The sequence below is a fragment of the Lactuca serriola genome, chromosome 1, assembly GCF_051521515.1.
Source record: "Lactuca serriola cultivar US96UC23 chromosome 1, Lser_US96UC23_V15, whole genome shotgun sequence".
Classification (NCBI taxonomy): Eukaryota; Viridiplantae; Streptophyta; class Magnoliopsida; order Asterales; family Asteraceae; genus Lactuca; species Lactuca serriola.
The window spans coordinates 15,982,055-15,994,516 of NC_136408.1; the positions used below are offsets into that span (position 1 = coordinate 15,982,055).

Sequence of the window (12,462 nt, forward strand, 5' to 3'; positions counted from 1 at the left end):
ATCAAAGGAAACCCAGCAATATGTCTGCTATCAAAAGCTCAATCCGACGAAAGCTGGTTGTGGCACAGAAGACTCTCTCATCTCAATTTCAAAGATATCAACCGACTTGTCACTGGAGGTCATGTTAGGGGTCTTCCATTGCTCAAGTTTGACAGAGAGCATTTATGCGCTGCATGTGAAATGGGAAAGCAGAGTCGTCAAAGTCACCCATCCATAATTAACACAAAAGTTGTTGAACCACTCGAATTGCTTCATATCGATTTGTGTGGTCCTTCATCTATTGAAAGCATCGGTGGTAGCAAGTACATTCTTGTTGTCGTTGATGACTTCTCTAGATTTACATGGGTGTTCTTTCTAAAGCTCAAATCTGAAGCGACTCAAAAGCTGAAAGTGTTTATCAAGCAAATTGAAGTCCAGCTCAAGAAGGTCGTTCGCAACATCAGGAGCGACAATGGTCTCGAATTCAAGAACAGGGAGTTTGAAGTGTTTCTTGCAGAAAAGGGAATTAGCCATAATTTCTCAGCTCCCTACACACCACAGCAGAACGGAATAGTCGAAAGACGAAACCGATCTCTGTGTGAAGCTGCCCGAACTATGTTAAGTTTCGCTTCCTTACCTCTTTATTTTTGGGCTGACGCTATTTCTGCTGCTTGTTATACACAAAACAGGTCCTATCTCAACAAGCGATTCACGCTCACACCATATGAGATATTAAACAACAGGAAGCCCAATGTGAAATTTTTCCACGTTTTTGGCTCAAGGTGTTTCATCTTTAACTCTAAAGAACACCGCAACAAGTTTGATGTCAAAGCCGACGAGGGAATCTTTCTGGGTTACTCACTCACTTCAAAGGCGTACAGGGTCCTAAACAAACGATCAAGAAGGATTGAAGAGACATACTATGTGACCTTCGACGATAGCTATGTCAAGAAGCTACAGGCCATAGATGACACTGCCAGGGAAATCTTTCCTCAAACTGGTCAAGTCACAGTCTCAATCGCCAATATGTACGAGAATTTTCTGGATCTCTTTGACGAACCGGAAAAAGCTTCTCTCTCAGAAGCAGGTGCAGCCGACAACAAAATAGATCATATGAAGCAGATTGTCGAAGATGCTGCAAGAAGAATGCATGAAGGAGAATCGCCTACTGATGAATCTCCAACCAACAATGCTTCAGTCGAGGGGGAGCCAAGTTCTCTTGTCGAGGGGGAGCCTAGCTCACAAGTCCAGGGGGAGCCAAGCTCTACTACTTCAACCGAAGGTCCTTCATCAAGCGAAGGTAACTCTCCAACCGAAGATGCCCCTCCAAACGAAGGTGCTTCAATGCCTGAAAATCCAGCACCACAAGAAACCCCTGCACCTCATGTTTGTCAAGACTCATCAATTGAGGGGGAGCATGATGATATGACGCTTGATTTTGATAGCCAATCTGAGCCTGAAGAGATGATCAACGCTGAACTAGATCCAACCTTCGATCCGAATTACCCTCCTCTTACAAAATGGACCAGAGATCATCCTATCTCTCAAGTAGTTGGTGATGTATCTGAAAAGGTTCTGACCCGATCTCAACTGAAGGCAAAACAGACATCCTTATTCTCAAAGGTTGAGTTTTGTATGTTTAACTCATTTGTATCAAAAGTTGAACCGAAGACAGTGAACACTGCCCTCGATCACTCTGATTGGGTTCAAACAATGCAAGACGAACTAAACGAGTTTGAAAGGAACAAAGTCTGGCGCCTCATTCCAACTCCTCCGGATGCTTCAGTTGTTGGTCTCAAATGGGTTTTTAGAAACAAAATGGACAAGGAAGGTAATGTCATAAGGAACAAGGCTCGTCTGGTTGTCAAAGGATACTGTCAGGAGGAAGGGATAGATTACGAAGAGACGTTCGCTCCAGTAGCTAGGCTAGAATCGGTCAGAATATTTCTGGCCTATGCTGCTCACAAAAACTTTGAGGTCTTCCAAATGGACGTCAAGTGCGCGTTTCTCAATGGAGAACTTGAAGAAACTGTGTATGTGGAGCAACCTCCTGGGTTCGTAAACGAAAAGTATCCAAATCATTGCTACATTCTGGATAAAGCTGTGTACGGCCTCAAACAAGCTCCGAGAGCCTGGTATGAAACGCTTACAAAATTTTTAAAGATGTCCAAATTCAAACAAGGTTCGGTTGACCCAACCTTCTTTCGCAAAAAGGAAGGTAACCACCTTATGATAGTTCAAATTTATGTCGATGACATCATCTTAGGCTCTACGAATCCCAGCTTAACAGCTGAATTCAGAAAGTTGATGGAGACTAAGTTTGAAATGAGCTCAATGGGTCCTATTAATTTTTTCCTTGGTTTAAATATAAGACAGGGACCTGAAGGCATCTTTATCAATCAGGAAGCTTACACAAAGACTCTCCTAGCAAAGTTTGGCATGATGGGAGACTCAAAAGTCAAAGTCCCAATGGCATTTGGCACCAAACTTACCCCTTCACTGGATAAACCGGCTGTCGACATCACGCTCTATCGTCAAATGATAGGCTCACTGATGTATCTAACTGCTAGCAGGCCTGATATCATGTTTTCTGTATGTTATTGTGCTCGATTTCAGGCTAATCCACGCGAACCTCACATGCTGGCAGTGAAGAACATCCTACGCTATCTCAAGCGAACCGCCTCCTTAGGTCTATGGTATCCATCCAACTCTGGCTTCTTCGTTCAAGCCTATTCTGATGCTGACCTTGGAGGATGTGGACTCGACCGCAAAAGCACAACTGGTGGCTGTCAATTTCTTGATGGGAAGTTGGTCAGCTGGCAATCCAAGAAACAAACATGTGTGTCGCTGTCTACTGCTGAAGCGGAATACATTGCCGCTGCATCCTGCACATCACAAGTGATTTGGATCCAGAGTCAACTTCGAGACTATGGACTCAATATGAAGAAGATCCCTCTATATTGTGACTCTGAAAGTGCAATTAGGATCTGTCATAACCCGGTGCAACACTCTAAAACCAAACACATAGCACTGAGGTATCACTTCATCAAAGATCATGTGGAAGATGGAAATGTCGAAGTTCACTTCGTAAGAACCACTGATCAACTGGCTGACGTCTTCACCAAAGCTCTTCCAGAAGCATCATTCAATAAAATTTTGCAAGGGCTAGGTATGATGGAATCAGAGTCAGTTCCTCACACTACCTCTCGATCTCAAACGTAAGAAGCGAATCCAACCGAACGTTCGGGTTCGGTTCAACCATTTCACTCGCTCATTACTTCAAAGGTAGTTTCTCCTTGTTGTATATTTCTGGTGCAAAATTTGTTTTTCTTTATGTAAAAAGTTTTTTTTTATTGCATATCTAAACTCCTTGGTTTCTTAAAAATTTTTCCAAAACCGAAACCTCCAGAAGGTTCGGGTTCGGTTTTCCAAAATTTTAGTGAACCGAAACCAACCGAAGGTTCGGGTTCGGTTTTTCAAAATTTTTTCTGAACCGAAACCAACCGAAGGTTCGGGTTCGGTTTCTCAAAATTTTTCTGAACCGAAACCAACCGAAGGTTCGGGTTCGGTTTTTCAAAATTTTCCTCAACCGAAACCAACCGAACGCTCGGGTTCGGTTTTTCCATTTTTTTTTGCAAAGTTTTTTTTTAATCGTATTTTTTTTTCTTTTCTTTTAACTCTTTTATAATTTTTTTTATGTCTTATTTTTTTTTACTTTTAATTTTTTTTTTCTCTCAATTTCAAAAACTCCAAAAATATTTTAATTTTTTTTTGTGTGCTCCTTCGTTTATGGGGATATATTTCATGACTTACTTAAGTGTCCCTAGAAGCATGCTGCTGTATGTGTCCCAAGCCTCATAAGATTTTGAATAATAGCCTTCATGACCTGGTATACACAAACCTTGTCTTCCCAATAATGCTAACTCATTTATTCTAATCATGAGCTACCTCACTCTTTTCTCACATGAGTTCAGAGTCTCCTGCTTGGTCCTTATGTTCGCAGCAGAGGTACTATGTCTTCTTTCACCATCCCTATTATACTTCTCCATAACATTCGCATCATCACTGTAACCCTTGAGACTCTCAGCAACTACCACTGAGGTTTATGGTTACACAACATCTGTGTTTATGATCTTAGCATCGTGCCACTACGAGCTGAGTGAAACCCAAAACTCAACACCAACGAATTGACGGTGATCAATTAACTTGATCAAGTTTTCACCAATGAATTAACGAATGTACCTTCATGAAATCTCATTTTTTTTGCGTGGTTCCAATGAAATTGTTACACACCATGACATTTCTTCCCAAGGGATCCAGTTTTAAATTTTTATCTGAGATTTCATATTAATCCAAGCCATTACAAAATTAACTCAAACCTACTTGTTCAACAGACTACACTGGTCTCACAAGTACTTTGTTCACGTTCGTTCTTATATCAGGAATTGAATTGTTGAATCAAAGCGAAACCACCCTTAATTTGCCTTATTTAAAGAAGCCTTTCAACATTTATTGATAAATGTTTGATCGTAATTCAACGGGATTCCACACTAACACTTTGAGGTCTCTCTTGACCTTGAAGGAAGAGATTCGTGCCCGGGATCATCAGTTTCGTGTCATCATTGACATCACAGATTATCCTACACAGAGTTGCTTTATTTCTTTAATTTTTTTTTACACTCTTTGCACGAAAATCCTAGATTTTCAAAAATTCCGTTACTAATTATTTTACAGGCTGGATAATTAATGGATGGTTCATAATGAAGTTGTGGTTACCAATAATTCACGTGGGCATTTTATTCAAAAGATGGCGTTTAAAAAGGGATAAGTTCAAAAGGTTGCTGACGGGGCGGGAGTTCAAAGGATAGAAATTCAAACGACGGTACAAAAGGAGGGCGCGTGAATTTGAAGCGGCCGCGCTTTTTCTGACACTATTGGATGCGTGTGCAGTATTGAAGCGTCATCCATCTGGCATTAATGGCGCGTGTGGAAATGGAAACGGTTCCTCTCTCTGAACCGGCGCTTATTGGGCGGCGTGATCCTAGGAATCTGACACTCTCTCTCCTACGTGATCATCGCACGTCCCAACTGTCACCAATCAGTCAATCAAAAACCCTTCCGTATTTCAATAAGAGATTTGAAACGATCTTTCTCTCTCCTATCACCTACTATAAAAAGCCATCAACACCACCTTTTACCTCTTTACTGCCCCCATAATTCCCAAAGCAAAATTACTCCCAAAACTCTCTCCCGGTCATCTTCTTCTCCACACCTGCAACAATGGCTGAATCTTCATCCGTTCATGCCACTTCTCAAATTCTTCCCATCAGGCCTCAACAATGCCTTGTCATTGATCTGAACCCACTAGCCTATGATCCCTACATGTCGCCGGTTATCGAATGCCTCAAGTACTCCCAGCTTGCTCCGGCATTGTCCAGAATTGAAACGGTGCCAATGGTGGCTCTATCTCAGGTCTATGCGACGGCCTACTACGACAAGGGCGTCGACAGGATATTTTTCGAAGTGGCGGAACACAAAACGTCGATTTCTCGTCCCCGCTTCTGCACCATGCTTGGGTTTGCTGCAGACCCATCGCGTATTAACCCAGAGACGATTCCGGTTGGAATGTTATACATCATGTTCTACAACATGGGCTACACGGAAGTTCTTACCTCCGTTGCCAGGTTCAAGAAGTCATGCCTACCGCCCCTGTGGAATGGGTTATTTACAGTTCTCTTCAAGGGACTGTCTGAGAGGAGCTCAGGATCGGACGGGGCCAGTCGTCTTTTCCTGTCAATCATGTATAGGGTGTACAACGGGATCAACCTCGATTATGGGTTTGTCCTTTGGCAACAACTGATTCAGAGCCTTTCTTCCACTTCTCGACACTCTGAAGTGTCGCTGGCCCGGTTCTGGATCTTGATCACAAGATGGGCCATGGACAGGTTTGAGGTCCCAACTGCTGACGGTGCACCGATGTCTTCTGTTGGTACGTTCCATACCAAGAAGATCATCGTATCCGATGCATCGAAATTCTCCTTCATTGGCTCTATCCCGGAGTCGATGTATGGTAGTGTACCATCAGACAGCAGTATGATCAAGGCGATCAAGGAGTTAGGGCCATCTGGTCCGAGGGAACTGACACCGGACATGCTGCGATCAATTCATGATGCCGACAAACCGGTGGCCAGGGGTAAGAAGGCAGACAAGGGGAAGAAACCATCCAAAGCCCCAAAACCTTCTCCCAAGAAGCGCAAACAACCGAAGGCTGCTTCGTCACCACAACCGAAAAGGAGGAAGACCCAACAAAAGCGAAAGCTAGTCCTTCCCTCCTCATCAAGTGAATCCGAAGGTGAGAGTTCGGACTCTGAGGGATCACAAGGAGACGAATCTCCACAAAGAGGCAACACACCCCCTCGGTCCCCAACCCCGAAGATGGAACTTCACCAATCCCCAGTTCCTTCCCCTCCACCCACAATTCCTATTTCCATTCCCACCATAAACCCTACTATACCACCAACCTCATTCCCTATACCACCACCCATATTCACCACATCAACCGAAACACCACCTGTTACCGAAACCCCACCTGTAACCGAACCTCCACAAACCGAAACCCATACACCACCACCACCCGAAACTCATCCCCCACCCACTCAACCTGAACCAACTAAACCAATAACACCCCCAGCTTCACCACTACCTCAATCTCCAGAAGACGCCTCCGACGGCGATGATCAATACCTTGGTGGTGATCACATGAACTATGATTCGGTCTATTATAGTCCGTTTCAAGTTCAAAGTGACGAGGAGGATGATGCTCCAGTGACAAAGAAGCATCTTCGCGAGCTTAACGAGAAGGTTGCTGAACTTCTCGCCTCCTCTTCCAACCAGCAGTCCTCTTTATCTGAAGCCGCACTTCAGAAGATAGTTGATGCCTTCTCCAAGGCTCAACATGATTCAATGGCCTCAGCAACTGCTGCGATAGACGCCTCCACCCGAGCTTGTGAGGCTGCGACCGAAAAAGTCGATAAACTATTCCATGACGCTACAATCCTGCTGCAGTCTATGCAGGAAAGCGCCGAAGCCACCAAAACAACTCTGGAACCACTTGTTAATCAATTGGCCCAGTTTGTAAAGACGGAGTTATCCTCGTTCGCTACCCTCAGACAAAACCTTAGCGACGACAACTCGGCACTCCGTGCCTCCATCGATGCCCGCTTGGCAAAGCTACAAGAGGATCTTGCGGCTGAAAATTCACTGATGGACGTCCTGGCGAGTAAGACTACTGCCCTCAAGGTCAAGAGCACCCAACTTTCCAACTCCGAACAACAATTGGAGGCTCTTCGATCCGAGAGGGAAATCATCAAGACGTGTGTTTCGGATGTCCACGCCGCTCTATCCAACATCCTGGAAGCACACGACCCCATCCTCAATCACTCAGTGAGGCGTACTCTCGCTGAGAAACTCTCTCCGGCCATGGACCTCTTGAGTAAAATTGAAGGCCTACCCAGTTTCGTGTCCATTCCGAAACAAGGGGGAGATGAGAAGAAAGGATCGAAACCCCCTCCTTCCTCCAAAGCTACTCACACAACCGAACCACCCCCAACTGGTCATGCCTCGGGTTCGGGTGTGAAGAACAAAGGCAAAAACATAGCAGAGGGAGGAGATGACGATGAAGATGAAGATGAAGACAAGGAGACTATTGCGGACATGTTAAAGAGAAAGAACAGTCGCAATACTGATGACGATGTCAGTCGTGTGGCACGTGAAGCTGAAGAAGCCGAACGTAAACAAAAAGAAGCCAACGATCTCCTTGAGAGCCGAAAGCTGCTCTTCCCTGCCTGGACCAGGGATCGTCTGATAAAAGAAGCCATAGAGACTCCAAGCATACTATGGCTCGAGCCGGTGATATCGTTCGACTGCAACAACTCGGTCGATTCGCAATTTGATATGCCGCTGACTCGAAAGGCGTTCATCTTCCACGCCTTCTCCAACATTTTCGAAGTCCCGCATCCGAACGATGAGCTTGACAGGGAGCTCATTGACTTCTACCTGGAGGCCGCTCGCCCTCAATACCTTACATGGAGCGCCCAGAAGATTGTCAATGTTCGGGTGATGAAGCCGTTTGCCGTGGGGAGATTCACAAACGTCAAGTTCAAGCTTATCCGAGGATCTGCAAGAACTGCTCACATGATCTCTCTGGCGGATCTGCCCAATCTGAACCCTCATGATTGGATAGTCTTGTACAACATCTTGCTGACAAACGAAGCCGAATATGGTCCCATCTTAGACCATGTCAAAAGGATGCTGGCATGCTATATCATGGAGGTGGCCCTAATGGATCAGGAGGTTGCCACAGTGTTTAAGAAGAAACCGAAAGTCAAGCCTGTGGGATCGGCCAGTGATCTAAACACGATGAAAATGGGCAAGATAGATTCGAGGCGAAACTCTGTGATGTTCACCAGAGCCGAAGGACAGAAATGTCTGTTCGCGTTAGCTGACAAGCACCTCTACACCACTACCTGCTTGGAACACGTCCTATCAATCGTCAAGCGGTGTAAGGACAATTCGGCTGATGACATCAAGTACTTTGAAGATATGATCAATTGGTACATCCGGTTTAGACAGACCATCCTTTCCATAACCAAGTGTCTGTTTAGTACCGTGAAGAAGAAGGTACCAGCTTCAGCCGCCGGCCCAAGTAAGAAGTGAAGGTCTCGCTCCAAATTGACGCAAAGGGGGAGATTGTTGGGCTGAAGTTCTGTTTTATGTTGCGTCTTTTGGGCTCGTAGATTAGCCTTTTATTCTCCGGTTTGGGCCTGTCCAACTGAGAGCCTTTTATGTATAGTATATAAGTTATCGCTTGCATGCATATTAGGTTAAGATTCAAGATTTCAGTTTGTACATTCAAGAGTTCTACGGTATTGCTTTCTTGTAATCTCCCAATCCTTTACAGTTGATGTTCTTAATCGAGCTCTTCTAAGGATTTTATTTAATCATTCAACACGATTGATTCAAGCTGTTGTGTTCTTAATATTGTTATCTGGTTTGCTATTATTATTGCGTTCTTGCTGTTTCTTATACTTATACTTGTTCAAGATCTAATCGATCTTCATAGATTAAAAGTTGTTTTAATCCCATCAGTATATGCCTAACGGAATACTTGTACATCAATCAAATTACACAGAACGAGTATTGAGACATTTTAATATGGACAATGCTAATCCTTTAAGCACTACAATGGTTGTTAGATCATTAAATATTGACAAGGATCCATTTCGTCCATGCGAAGAAAATGAAGAAATCCTTGGTCCAGAGGTACCATACCTTAATGCAATTGGAGCTCTTATGTATCTTACCAATTGTACTAGACCTGACATTTCTTTTGCTGTAAACTTGCTAGCAAGATTTAGTTCAGCCCCAACAAAAAGACATTGGAATGGAATCAAACATATTTTTCGATACCTTCGAGGAACTAGTGATTTAGGATTATTTGATCCTAACAATTCAAAACAAGGTTTAATTGGTTATGCAGATGCATGTTATTTGTCTGATCCTCATAAAGCTAGATCTCAAACTGGATACGTATTCATGAATGGAGGTACTGCAATTTCCTGGCGTTCTCAAAAGCAAACACTTGTTGCCACATCCTCAAATCATGCTGAAGTGATTGCACTAAATGAAGCTAGTAGAGAATGTACATGGTTGAGATCGATGACACAACTAGTTTTAACTTCATGTAGACTTGAAAAAGATATAGGTCCAACTTTCATATATGAAGATAACTCAGCATGTGTCACTCAAATGAAAGAAGGATATATCAAGAGCGACAGGACAAAACATATACCTCCAAAGTTTTTTGAGTACACTCAAGAGCTTATAAAGAATCATCAAGTTGAAATCAAATATGTTCAATCCAGCAACAATGTAGCAGACCTTTTTACGAAGGCACTTCCTACTGCAACCTTCAGGAAACATGTACATAGCATTGGAATGCGACATGCTCATAGAATATAATGTAACATATGTCTAAATAAGGGGGAGTCAGCTATACACTGCGCTCTTTTTCCCTTCGCTAAAGTTTTTTTCCCACTGGGTTTTCTTTAGCAAGGTTTTTAATGAGGCAGTACTTCAAAACTGAACTCTAAATTAGAAATGGTGTCATCCAAGGGGGAGTGTTGTAAATTATTGAATGACACCAATAATTGGTGAATTGGTAAAAGATATCATGTCATACTATTTATATTACATATGATAGGTAGTTTTGTTGTATATATAACATGCTCTTGTAAGAATAAGAAGCAACAATTTCACAAAAGATAAAATATCTGATATCTTTCTAAATCTTCTTCTCCATCAAGTTTCTTTATGTATGTTATTTTAGTTTATTTTTTTTAACATATTTTAGTCACGTTGAATTTATAACATATATATATATATATATATATATATATATATATATATATATATATATATATATATATATATATATATTCCCTTACTACCCCTCAAAGTTATTGCCTATATACAACACCACCTCTACCATTAACCCCGTCACCTTCGACCATCACCACCGGTCACTCCTATATATATATATATATATATATATATATACACACACACACACATACACTAGTTTATAACCAATGGAAACCACGGTTATAAAATTAATCAAACTTTTATAGTAAAAACTCAAAATTATTAATAAGTTATTTTAAATAAATTATTAATTTAAGAGATATTTTTATTAGTTATGTTAAATTATAATCATTGATTCAAATAAATATATAAAATTAATTTTTAATATATATTAGATATTTTTTATTTGTGAATTAATGAAAACAATAATTTAAATTTTAAAATTTAAAATAGAATCACATTAATGAGGAGGTCTAATAAATTTAAAATGAAAAACTAATATATTGACAAGTGGCAACACATTAATTAAAATGTCTAATATGATGACACGTGACACAAGAGCTACTCTTTTATTAGTATATATATATATATATATATATATATATATATATATATATATATATATATATATATATATATATATATGATGTGTGCAAACTCATTTAGTTTTAAACCTACTTTTAATTATCAAATAACACACAAAAGGCAGTGAACCTATCAATTGTGGTATAGCTAAACAAGCAGGGTATCGATCACAGGGAACGGCAAATTAAAATTAAAAACTAATTTTATCTAAGTTAATTAATAAGTAGGGGTTTTCTCTAGTTTTACAAGACTAGAAACTTACTAACTAATTGCTAATTTAAGAACTAGAAAATAAAGATTTAACTAAATTCAATAATTGGAAAGGAACTTTTGTTTAGTTCAACTTGGTTAACTCTATGGTTGATTTCAAGGTAATAGTGCAATGGATTAATTCTTTCGTTGGTTACCGATTTAAGTGATTAGATTCATATTCACTACCCTAATCCTTAGCAAATAAACTAACTTAAACAGTGGCCAATTGTCTAATTTAATTAAATTCACTAGATTAATTATTCGGGTTAAGTTAGACTTGCAATAGTTAACTAATTTATTCTTTTAATTAACTTCTTGTTTGATGGTCATCTTACAAGCTTGCATATGGATTTACTCAATTTTCTTATTAATTCTAGTTTCATATTCATTAATCCTAGACATATAGCATAGTGATCACATAGCATATGAGGTAATTAATCAATAGATGTTCATGCTAATCAATTATCTTCCTATTAATAGAAAATTAATTATTATTCACACACAAGGTTCTTTAGCAAGCTAAAATAACAAAAATTCACCAACTTAGAATTAATCCTACCAATCAATCAAACCATATTGTCAACTTTGTATCCCCAAACAGAAGTCTAAAGGTTTTAGCTCATAATTGAAGTAAATAACAGCAAACAAACAAAGTCAAATTGCTTAACCATAATGATAAACAAAAGAATAAGTGGAATGATGAAATTTTGCCTCAATTACTCTCTGGGATTGAATTCTAGCTTCCTTCGTCGTCTTCTAGGGTTTTTCTGCCTTCTCAATCATAGCTAAACTCTTTTGAATCGTCCCAGAACTCCCCTCTATCGATCTGTGGAGTTATCTTTATATATACGAATCGACTCGTCGAGTCAAGTGGTGACTCGTCGAGTCACTCTCACATTCCCCGTATTGTGATAACTCTCTGGGATCCCGAGTCATTATCTTCTCGATTCTTCGATTGGACTCGCCGAGTAGTCGATCTGACTCGCCGAGTCAGTGCCATTTTTAGTGTTTTTCTTCTTCATTCCATTCTCGATCTTTTAACTGTTTCTCCTGCTTCCTTTCGCTTCCGAGCTTCATCTTTGGACTGAAAATATAATTCACACACTTTTAAGTACCTTTTGTCCATAAAATGCAATAATTTAGCTAATAAATGAATAAAAATCTATACTTAATATGAACTAAATATGCAAATATCAAAATACCCCACACTTGACTTTTGCTTGC

General features: G+C 40.6%; 1 pseudogene; it reads left to right on the forward strand.

Moving 5' to 3' along the window:
* Positions 1 to 9,192: 9,192 nt before the first annotated feature.
* On the forward strand, positions 9,193 to 9,999 carry LOC145051983 (secreted RxLR effector protein 161 pseudogene; annotated as a pseudogene).
* Positions 10,000 to 12,462: the final 2,463 nt, after the last annotated feature.